The 12,238-nt window shown below is 47.5% G+C and overlaps 1 protein-coding gene across 1 annotated transcript in view; it reads right to left on the bottom strand.

Moving 5' to 3' along the window:
• LOC128887947 (uncharacterized) overlaps window positions 1-12,238 on the bottom strand; it is a 478,906-nt gene that overhangs the window by 144,025 nt on the left and 322,643 nt on the right. The gene's annotated exons all lie outside the window — the stretch shown is intronic.

The raw sequence follows: 12,238 nt of genomic DNA, 5'->3' as shown, positions 1-12,238 counted from the left end.
GTCACTGTAAAAGTTCTGTATTTCTTTCTTATTTAATATTACCACAGTCTGCAGCACGAACTTCTGACGCGACCTAATATCTATTGGAGATTTCGTGCAACTTTTCGATTGAGCTCAAAACTCGCCGCGTCAACAAGTAATTCGAGTCTCCTCTGTTCGAGATCCTCCGTCCAAATTGCTTCCTGCAATTATAGATCGCAGAGTGCGAGGGCCAATTTGGTGGATGAAAAAAGGGACGTTTCAGCTCGAAGACTTCGTATCCCTAGGCGAGCAACGGCGGAGGGACGGCCGTTCCCCGCATTAGACTGCCCGAAGGGAATAGTCGAGTCGCGGGCGTCCAGGACGAACTCGAAGAGCAGTCCTCCAGGCCTGGTAATGCACGCCGCGCGGGCCAGAGGATCACGAAGTCACCTTGAACCCCATCGAGAGCCCGTCCACGGCCCCCATCCTGAAGACTGCGTGCACAGTCCTCCGTTGAACGTCTCGTGAACCACTCAACAGACCTAACTGCTCCGATGGAACTTTATCCGTCTCTCTTTTCTTTTCCAACCCGGTTTCTCGCTCGTTCCCTCCGCACGGCGTACTTTATTTCCAACGCTCCTCCCGCCGAACTCTCTGTTCATTGCACCGTGCACCTCCTGTTTCGCTCTACGGCCTTCTCACTTGTCCGCTGTGGCGGGCAAAGTGGATTGCACCGAGGATTATCCCCCGTGTGCACGTTGACCCTGAGTTTACCGGTATATCGTGAAATCCTGTTTCGCCGGACGTTGCATTAGGATAATGAACGTCGTAAAGCAATCGGGAGTTCGAAACCATCGGCAGAGTTCCGAGTTTGATGGCATTAACGCGTTCGTCTGAACCGTTGGAAAGACACCTTTGAGTAGCTCCACGAGATCGTTTCGCGCTGGTATCGCCCGTTCGAGCTCAACGGAGGGTTAATTGACTGTTATTGATATGGGTCAGCGGCGATCAACTCATAACTTTCCGACCGGAGTGGAGGGATTGCGCTCTCGTCCAAAGTGTGGGGCAATGATGACTTCTCGATACTTTCTCGGAGTAGACTCTGGAAACTTCGGAGACACGAAACTAAGTGTAGAGCTTGCTCCTTAACCCTATCACCGATACTATGTCCTTATTTGTGTACACGAAGAAAGATCGGTTTTCCTCGGAAACTACACTATTAGGATTTTTCTTTTATTTTTTCATTAATTCATTTTATAACTCAGGATTTACAAACGAAAAAGAATTTAAAGCTTTATTTATAGTAGAAAAAGAAAATCGGTACATTCGATCTGTACAATGTCAATGGCAACCGGATCATCGGGACCTCGCTTCCACTCGTTCGAAGAAGCAGCTTCACATCGTTACGGAACACCTTCACGCTGCATCTTCAAGCCGTCGCAACACCAATTTTAGTCCAAGTCACTCTAAAGATTAAATCACATTAGTACGAGAAGGAAAAATAATTTAAATCTGAAACGGTTGATGCATATCATTTTGAGATTTGTAAGGATGCTTTGAAATCTACACACAGTCAATTTAAATTGTACATACTTTTACTAAAAAATGCTCGTTAAGAAGTGTTATCGATAAACTGCGAATTTTATGATGTAGACGAAAAAAATGTGCGCACTTATGCAAAGCTTTATTCACTGATAAGGATCTATCGTCGCTAAAAATTATGAAGAAACTCGTCGTTAAGCTCTACGTAACAATGTCGCTCCTCCCAAAAAACTGACAATCTTTTGATGACAGAGTCAACAAAACAGGGTACGTCAAGGGGTTGAGAGGTTTCACCAGCAGCGTCGAGTAACCAACCGTAACGACGACACACGCAACTCGACGATATTGTTTACTCAGCAGAACGCATTCAGCCGCGGAGACTACGTCCAACAGTGGTACCACATGTCGCGTCTCCCCATGCCGAGGCTTGTCGTCAAGTCCGAGTCGAGGAACGTATCAATTACAAAAACCTATCACGTCATATCCCACGTCACGTAATTGTCCGCTTCCTCGGTGCGGATTGTATCTTCGCCCTTGCTCCGAATACTAAAGAAGAGTAACTCGTTAGTAACTTAAATAAAAGCATCGTCGATCGGCAATTCGCGTACGTAGTTCGGCGGTTCCCAAGCCCAACTTCCGACTCTGTTACGTTGTCTACGTCTATATACGGCACACGTACACTCTTTAATCAGGACTGGATTATTCATGCGCTCGTTCCAGCTCGCGCTGCTTTTTATGCGCGCCAGAAGTCGAAGCCTGATGGTTCGTTGCATGTCTGGTGATATGTTATTAATACCGATCGATTGTGTGGTGATTGACAAGCAAACCTGGGAGTCGTTCCCTATTTTAGTAAATGTTACCAAAAATAAAAATGGTAGCAAAAACATGGAGTGCTTAATTTTTACAAATCTATGGATCCTAGTGTTACAGATAGCAGAACGACGACTTAAACTCTCCCTATTTTCACTTCGAGTGTAACATGCTTCGATTCGAACCAAATCGATCGTCTCGACGTGGAAAGATCTCTATCTGAAAATCGACAGATTCGAACCCCCGCTTTTTTCCTTACCGTTCGATCACACGATCGTTCCACGAAGGATCACTGGTAGGCGTCGAGGATAAAGACGGAGCTTCCTTGAAAGGAGCCTCGTTGAAAGACAATCGGAGAGCGTACGCGCGACGCGTGTACGTGACACGAGGTTCACGGTTGTCGCAATCACACGTGCACGTTGCTGTACCGTTAGCCTCACAGTCACGCGCGGCTCGATACGTCACGGAACGATGAAACCCAGTCGATCGTAATGATCTCGTTGAAAAACACGGAAAACTAATCGACCTTTTGATCGATATGCCTAGACATCGTCCAGGCGCGCGGCAAAAAGCTCTAATGCATTTGACGGGGAACAGCAGCGTAAAAGAGACGCGACGGGATACGCCAGGGGAGACTGGGCGAATTCTAATGAAGCAAACGACGTAAAGTACGCGTCGTTCGTTAAAATGTCATCGACGACGACGGGCCCGTGATCGATAGAGCTTCGCGCGAAACGAGGAAGAAACCGTTTTGAAAGTGATTCGAAACGAGAGACGAAGAGGGTGATTTCTTCCATATTTACGAGGAAATTTAATTTAAGTAGCGAATCTTATTTAAATGATTGTATATGTTGACTATTATTATTTTGAATATTATTTAAATACTTTCATATAGTTTCTTCGAAATTTCAATTTGAAATTATCCAAGTACAGTAAGATAAATATACAATGTTACTTACTCCTGAGAAAGAGCAAGAGTTATTCGTGTCAGTTCGTGCGGAAATGTACATTTCTATAAACATTCTGCTATAGCGGCGTGTTTAATTGAAGTATGTAATATCTGTTTTGATAAAAACCGGTTTATTATGCGACACGTCCGTTCGCACTGACAACTGAAAGGCAACTGTGAAAAACCGTCAGCGATCGTCTGGTAGACAACAATAGCCGTCCGTAGCATTTTACACATCTCGAATGACACATTGATAAATGTAATCGTAGCGTGACATTATTCATAACAATGCTGTATCGACAGGCTAGCGTGTAATTTTGCCGGCTACAAGCAACGGCCCAGCAAGAAGCAGAGCTGGATAGAACCGTCTTAGACTCGGGATAATTGATATTTAAAGTAACTCTCGGGCTCGAAATAATATTTACTTTTGTTGTGCAAGCTTCCACGACGCGCCAGACGAACGCGCGAGCGAAAAGAACATGAAAATTGAGAATAGGATGAAACCGCTAGTATGTTTAGCTGTGAGGCAATAAAAGGTAGAAAGCGTCTTGCGCCAAGCCGTACATAGAAATCCCTAACAAAGGTCGTTGCAGCACGCTTAAAGGTTGGGTGTGTGGATGGAGAACGAATGAAACGGCTACCAGAATCCAAGTACTAGCATCGACCAACCCAAATGTTGATTTTAGTGAAGCCTGAGTCTCTAATTTATTGGTTACCAACTTTTTAGTGACAAGAGCTAGGTTCATAAGGTAAAGGAGGTCCACGCGACCCATCACAACAATTTCAAACTGAAATAGAGTATGATACACAAAAATTTCTGTTGCATCGGGAAAACGGTCACGAATGGCTCACAGGCCCGAATAAAGGCCTCGTCAACGATCTAGCTCCGATTCTATGCAAACACGTTTACCTCGCGGATGATCGATCACGGTCTCGTTTACCAGGGGACCAGTTCCCCAAAAAATGGAAAAAGAAAACGGTGACGGTCCTAGCCAGATCGCAAAGATCGAGCCCCTCGCGGCGAATCAGCGGATGATCGAACATTCTCGATCGACAGCCCTCGCTACCGGTGGTACCAGCGTCGCGTCCGAGAGATAAAGGCGCGCAGATCGAGCGGTGATAGCGGCGGACACAGGCTCGCAGCGAAAGATCCCGCGCGGAGCGCAAGAGCGAGATCGGAGCACGGGGCAGCCTCGCGATCAAGGAAGAGGGAGAGGCGAGAAAAAGGAGAAAGAGCCTCTACGGTCAGCGTCACGCTGTCGGGTACACCGGTTTCGCTTCTCCCTACTCCATTGCAGCGTTCACCACACCACCAACACACGCCTCGAGAGCACGCTCTACGTACACGCGCGATATCGTGAAACGCGCCACCAGGGACTCTCCGATGCGCCTGCGTGTCAGATAATTGTATGTAATTGCCGGGTAGGATAATTAGCGATCAACAATAAACCTCTGCCTTGCCCCCACTTTCCCCGGAGTGCCCGCGAACCCTGCGAGTCCGCGGAGTTGCGGTTGCACGTGTGCATAGACGAGACATGTGAGCTGAGCCCAGCCTGCGTGCCACCAACACGTTAAACGGTTCCCTTTTCTTATGCTCGATCCCCTCCACGCCTGGACGTCTATCTATCCGCGAGCAGAGCTCGCTAAGTCGAAGGGAAACGAAGGGTATTATGGTAATCGAAGTCAGTGATTTCTGATCCTTTGTGAAGAGGATCCGAAACGTCCAAGGGTTGCAGATACAAAATGAATTGAACCGTTGAAGAATTTCAAGTTGTAAGGGATCTACGCATCGATTAACAGAGCCTCCAATTCAAACAGATTCAAATTAACACGATCCAAAATATATTTAACTAATCTCCCCCTTTGTCCCTGGCTCTCTCCCCTAGAGGGATACCTCAACGTGGCACGGTAGCTTATAGGGTCGATCGACCAATCGGGGATGCTGCTAATAATATGCTACGCGAGTAGACGCGTTACTCGCGCTACCAGTCACTGACCAGAGATCTCCACCGTACGGCAGAGAGAGAGAGAAAGAGAGAGAGAGAGAGAGAAATTGAGAGACAAGCCTCGAAACGGCGGCTAGTTGGGCGCGAGATGGACAAGGATCGACGGGAGGTTCGGGATCCCTCCTGCGAGCGGGTTCGATCGATCGACTCCGCTACCAGGACTTCCAGCGCTGACCGAGAGCACCGTGACGCGCGTCTCCGCCTCTGACGTACATATAATGGGGTTTCGCCTGTCGTGAAATTGGAATCCAGCGAATGCTTCTGCAGTCGGCTGCCTCGGTGCACACGTGCTCGATTATTGCGTACGGAGACGCGGCATCCGCGCTATGGTTGTGTCGGATGTCGCGGGACATTCTGGACTTCCAGCTTGATCGACGTAATGAAACTTTTCCGTCGGTACTCTGTATCCCTCCCTCCAAATAGAATCTACTTGTCTATCAATCTCTCGTAATTTCTCTATTTAATCGTGAATGGTCCTTGCTAGAATCTCAGGATTTTTAGAGTCTAAAGGATCTTTAGAGCCTAAAGGATTTTTGTGTGATTTGTTTGGTCCGAGTACCACGTTATTGTGTTTAGTTACGTATCTGCTAGCTGGAGTTATTGGAGCTCATCAGGACGAGGCACTTGGCGAGGCTGTCTAGTAGATCCTGGCTTAGACGTGACGCTATTAATCAGGCGAACAGTCTACAATTTATCGGTAATTTATTAGTACGTGATTAGATTGCACAGACTGCTCGAGCCATTACCAGCGTCACGTTTGAGTCTTCTGTTCGTGAAATTGACTATCCTTGAAAATGAGGCATAGGTAGCTGAACTCCTCTGTCAAATCATTATTGAATTCCTTTTGCAATTCAACAGCTACACAAGCACAAATAATCGACATATCCGAGCCACGTTAAACAGACTTTATCCCACCGTGTCCTCGATCGGCAGTTGCAGTTGGATAAAAATGGTTTCTGGATGCGTCGCGACTAATCGGTCAAGTCTGGCACGAGTACTTTCAAGAGCGCAGCCAGGTTTGAAGAGCACGTTCGTGGGAACACAGGACAGTTCGTCTTAATCGCCCGAACACGCCGCGTCTAAGTAGCTACAAGTGCGGCAGAGACGCGATACAACAAAGCGTCCCAGTTTTTAATTAGTCTTCTTGAAACTTCTCTGCGATACGAAGATCGTTGCACGACACGTGCGAGAATAGGACTGTGTAAATTAAATTGGTAGACTCTCAACAATATCCACGGATCGTATTATTATTCATATCGAACAATAAAGATATGAATCGTTCTTAACACGTTCCGTGTCAAGCAGTTTTTCCACGACTTCGACATCAAACCATTTGATGTAGATCGATATATTATCCCACGATATTTCATTATATCATCAATCCATAAGTAGTCAGCTTGTTTAGAGCAGTTATCGCATCGTGTACCACTTGTGCTTCATTCTTTTCGTGGAAATATATTTTACAGAATTACATTTGTCATGAAATATATGTTTTCAACCTGATAATCAATTTTCACGTGTACCACCAGCGGTACATGTGACATGGAACGTGTTAATAGAACAATCAAGAACGCTACCGATACAATTTTCAATTTTCTCAGAAATCATACTCCGAATACAACTACAATATTTATTATTTGTCAATGAAACCAGACCAAGAACCCTCTCAACGATCGTCGCTCACAGTCGCGCGATTCGCGTCTTATCTGACCAGCCGTTTTTCAAATTGGATCTCGTTTGCAATCCAACCGCTTTTGTTTTTCCCTCCCAGCAATGAAATCTCGACGATATCGCGTTCGACGTTCCGAGGTCCTCATCCAATAATCTTCCGCGTCCGTCCCGAGGCAACGCTCGAACGATCCATCGTTAATCCGGGGAGATCCCCGAGGACAGACACGAAGACGCCAGGATTTCGATCGGTCGGCTAATCGCGGGCGCCGTAGATCCACAACCTGACGGATATCGGCCGTGTTCGCAAGGTATTACCGCCGCGCGTGACTAATCTTCGTCGAGATCCTGTATTGACAAATCGAATCGAAGATTTTTTTGCTCTGGTCGTCGCCCAAGGGGGAACGATTGTTCAGTGCTTACACGAGTGGGGACACGTCATGGGAGTGCACAGGTGCGCGGCTCTGCTCGTCTAATTACGCGGACGGACGTTATGGCACGTCGCCATTTAAGACGTTCCCCGGTCGACGAATAAACGTGTGTACCCCGCTCGAATCCGGGTGTTGGGATCGCAAGAATCTCGTACAGGTTGCGTCCCAGGGGCGGATACGGTACGTGATAATTGCCGGAAATCGAAATCACGGAGCTGAAGTTCAATCCTGCGATTAGAGGCTACCACGATTAGAGCTCGCTGATCCAACTGTACCCAACGTGGAAACGGGACCGACGCTGGCGGGGTTCTTCGATCGATTAGATAATCGCTGGATTGCTTCTAAATGGTAGTGGGCGCTTACGGTGGATCAATTCTTCGCGCAGAGGTGAAGAGTGGAAGCAATAACGAAAGGAGTATAGTTCGGTGCTCAGGAATTGGCGAGGGACGCATTTTCGTTACTGCACCAAATTCGTTACATCTGCAATGCTACCGCGTAACGAAGACAGCGAAGATATATATAAGAAAAATTGAAAGACATATAAGATACACTTTGTATTTAACCGACAACGTTGTGTGGACTACGAGTAATGCAATGTGACTGTTCGAAAGAAAGGGGCCTGAAAGGCAGACCGAACGGTGAAATTTCCTTGTCTCTGTTCCCTTCAATTCGTAGATGCCTCGCCAACTCCTGAGCAATATACAATACGTGTAGACTGTAAAGCATTGACCAAGAAAAGAGATTATTAAAAAAGTGAGACTCTTAAAAAAAAGAAAAAAAAAACAGTGAGTATGTCATGTCGCGGATGATCGAGAAAACGGAGGAGGCAACGGAGGGCTCTGCCACGATCAGGATCACGACCTACGAAGCTTTTTCGAGGCCGCGCACGGAGGGTCGCCAGAAATAGAAGGAGGTGGTCGAATTCGTAACTGGCTCGGTCCGCGAACGGGCTGCTGGATGGAAAGGAGGACGGCGTATCGAGACACGGAGGGCCGCGTCCGCGGTTTATCCGGGCTCCTTCTCTCCGCCCTCCTGCTTCCTCGTTCAGCGTCCCGGAGGCGAAAAACAAAGTCAGTAAAGTTACGGCGAAACGCAAGCAACACGAAACGAGGGTCAAAATCCTTGCGCTTCGAAGGATGCTGCCGGTGCTGGCGCTGCTGCCGTAGCTGCAGCTCGAGGGACGCTCGGGGCGAGGTGGCTACCACCGCGGAGGAGGGAGGAGGAGGACGAAACGAACGCTGCAAAGAGGAACAAAGCGAGGGCGAGGAAGAGAGACGGTGGCCACGGTTGATAAGAGCGAGCAAGAGCGAGACGAGTCGCGGAGAGAAAGGCGGAGAGAAAAGGTGGAGGGAAATGCAAGAAGGAGGAGGATGAGGACGAGGACGGCCGAGGGGGAGGAGGGCAAAGCTACTGCGCGTTAGCTGTGCCTGTAGTACTCTACCTTCGCGGCCTCTGCCACCTCCACCTCGACCGGCTCACCTGAAGACAAGTTACCCCGCAATAAAAACACCGAGAAAATTATATGCCTCCCGGCCGCGCGCGCCAGCGTCGAGCAAAAGGACCACTTGGCTTTCCTACTAACGCGGGGAAAAGGAGAGCAGAGGACAGCGACCAGAGGAGGACTCTACGCCCCGGAGGAAACGAGACGCAGGATCGCCGTGGAGGGATGGCGGGGTATCGGAGAGAAAGAGAGAGAGAGGAACAGTTTGGCAAGAGAAAAAACCCTGGTGTGGAAGAGGAGTCGGAGAAGGACGGAGCTACACCGAGAGAGTGAAACGGAGGAAGGCCGTGGAGACGTTGAAGAGCGAAAGAGCCAGGCTCTGGCTGCCCTAAGGCTGCCGAGGAGCCGGTGAAGGAAAGGACTGTATAAAGGAAGAAGCCGTGCATCGCCACGGAAGCCTCGATCAAGCCACTAAGGCCGCTGTCTCTAATACAGGGTGTTCCACTCCGGTTGCAACATAATGCCTCGTTCGGGATCAGTCCATTGTGCTGAAAACGCGTCTTTTTATGTGCCCGACGTCCTGGAAGGATCGCTGATCCTCCTCTGCGGTGGCGATAGTTTCAGGTCTTACGGGACACCGTCCCGATACCAGACTTTGGAAGATTGTATTCTTCCTAGGAGATTTTATCGTTTGGCGTTTTATACTTCATATTCAGACTCCGTTATCTTACTGTTTCAGTACAGAGTTCATATAAAACTTGATGTGCGCTTGATACCTCACTCAGTATCACGTTACGCGTTACTACAAAAATTCCCTTATTTGTTCAATTCATTGGATGTCCTTTTAACACTCGTGTTTGGACTGGCATTATCTATTTTAATTTACGAAACCCAGGACGGTGTAGAATATCGCAAAAGCTTTGTTCGTCGTGTTTAGTCATGTCAAACATTTCGTTTAATATTTCCTCTAAAATATAAATAAAGTTTATTGGATTTCATTTGGATTGTTTTAATTTCGCATTCAAAATAATAGCCGGTGACATGAAGTCGCTTCCGTGTAAAATTGACGATCATCAATGTGTTAAAAGTATGCAACGGGTTCAGTAAGGGACCACAAATTCTTCATAATCCGTGGTGGATGGATTTCCCAATTGAAAGTATTCGTCCAACGACGCGAGATGTGCTCCGCGATAAAAATCAGTTACTTTTTATTCCTGATGACCCATCGAACACACATAAAATCGATACGTCGACGAACCGCGGAGTTGCTCGGCCGTATTTCGAATAAAATTCAGGCCAGTAACAATCTCCCGATGACGGACGAAGAAGCGACCGGTTTCGCGATGGTTGAAGAGAGACGGCAACACAACAGACCAGTCCGGCCAGCTGATGAGCCGGTTCTCCGATATACTTTTGTTTCCTCTTATTTCACTCGTCCGTGCCCCCTCGACTTTTTATTGCTAGGCCTCTGCCCCGAGAAGGGACCCGTTCGCGGTGTATTTATACCCAACTCTCACTGGTTCCTCCTCCGTTCTCCCGTTTATACGTATACGTGACTCCGAATTTAAGGGTCCCGGGTCCGCGACGAGGGCCCAGGAGGTTCCCCGCGGGAGGCGTCGCGTACACGCCTCGCGACTTAACGAGCTTTTTATAAGTTTTCGAGCGGGCATCGACGACACCCGATCCGTTTCGTCGTGGCCCTGACACGCGATGAAATAGACCGTGTAGATCGGGAATGGCGAGGCCAGAATCTTCTCCGTAGCAGAATTAGGAGCTGGAGATATTTAGTCGACGATCCCTCGACTGCGAATTTTATACGTTTATGATACTAATAAATATCACGAACATATGGCATAGGTATGCACTTATGCGAAACGTAATATTAATGTAGGCAAGCGAACGACTGGATTTCCTAAGAAGATTTCCTAAGATTTCCACAACTGCAAACAATGACTGCTGGGTCGAATTGAGTAATTGCATCATCCACTTACCAATGTAAGAAAGCAATACTGTCATTTAAAGGAGACAAATTTTCCAAACATTCACATACTGATATCAATTGATATCAATTTAATTGCCAAGATAAAGTATATAAAATTCGTGTCTGGAATTACGTATTCATACCTATTATCCCCAGTATATTGTTGAACACGTTATTAAAAATACTCGACGCTTTCGTAACCGATGACAAGCTGAACGGCTTAGATGTGACGCTATCTCTTCGATCAAGCTAGATGATAAGTGACAGTATACGACCAGTTAGAGTGCTTAGAAGGCGTACGTATTTCCGAGTGTTCAACGTTTGGCAATCCAAAAATCGTTTGTCCATAAATTGCACTCCTTGTTTCCATTACCTATTACACGAGACAGTGTTAGAGACATATATATGTATATTATCACTCACGTCGCTATTTCACCGCGTTTATTCCTATCCTTCATAAGTGTCCTTCTATCGGTATACGTCATGGAGAAGGGCAGCTAGGAGCGATCGTCGCTCTGCTGCAAAGTAAATCGTGAGAGCGTTCAATTTTAACACAGAATTCCACTAATCATTTTTTCCTTCATAAAGCCAATATCTACCCATACGAAACCCAATATCACGATATCACTGGCTGAATTTCAATTTCTGTTTCGGATCCTATCGTTCGATCGCATATCTGTATCGCGAAATTCGTTGACCTCGCAGGAGGTGGTCGTAACACGGTGGAAATCAAGTTGGCCAGCGCGGACAAGCGCGAAAACGGTTCGACTCGCGATTAACGCGTTGTTCGTTTTCTCCAGCACGTTGTTTACGCGAACACCTTCCTGGCTGGAAGTGGGACAAGCTGCTAGGCGGGCCGGCCGAGACCGTCGAGCGAAGAAATTACAGGTTTATCGGAGCTGAATGATCTCTCCGCGGGACTGATCGCGATACGTAAATCCGAAAGCCGGTGGAACGGGGCCTCCGCGATAATTTCCCTTAAAAACGCCGTGAATTCCGCTCAGGCATCGGCGATCGACGTCCCGATATCACTGTGGCCGGCAATGAGATCATTGCCTGGAATAAACGAGGCAATAATTTTATGCCACCGCGCTCCGTGCGAGTATAGCACCCTCGCGCTCTATCGCCTCGGCCGCGAGAGCGGTTGCGCAACGATTTATTTTCCGTTGCAATATACGCGGTGTATATAGCGAGGACTGTAGTACAACTGGCCTTGGATGAGATAGGCATTACACGATGGCATAATGCACGAGACACGACGGGCCAGCTGCGTGCTCGAGGGCCCTGCATCATCATCGTCATCCGCGTCGTTGTCGTCGTCGTCGTCTTCTTCTTCTTCTTCTTCTTCTTCTTCTTCTTCTTCTTCTTCTTCTTCTTCTTCTTCTTCTTCTTCTTCTTCTTCTTCTTCTTCTTCTTCTTCTTCTTCTTCTTCTTCTTCTTCTTCTTCTT

Source organism: Hylaeus anthracinus, unplaced genomic scaffold (genome assembly GCF_026225885.1).
Source record: "Hylaeus anthracinus isolate JK02 unplaced genomic scaffold, UHH_iyHylAnth1.0_haploid 11989, whole genome shotgun sequence".
In the NCBI taxonomy this organism is placed as follows: domain Eukaryota; kingdom Metazoa; phylum Arthropoda; class Insecta; order Hymenoptera; family Colletidae; genus Hylaeus; species Hylaeus anthracinus.
Note: the sequence above shows the minus strand (reverse complement) of the source record. Positions and strands in the feature narration are given on the sequence as shown.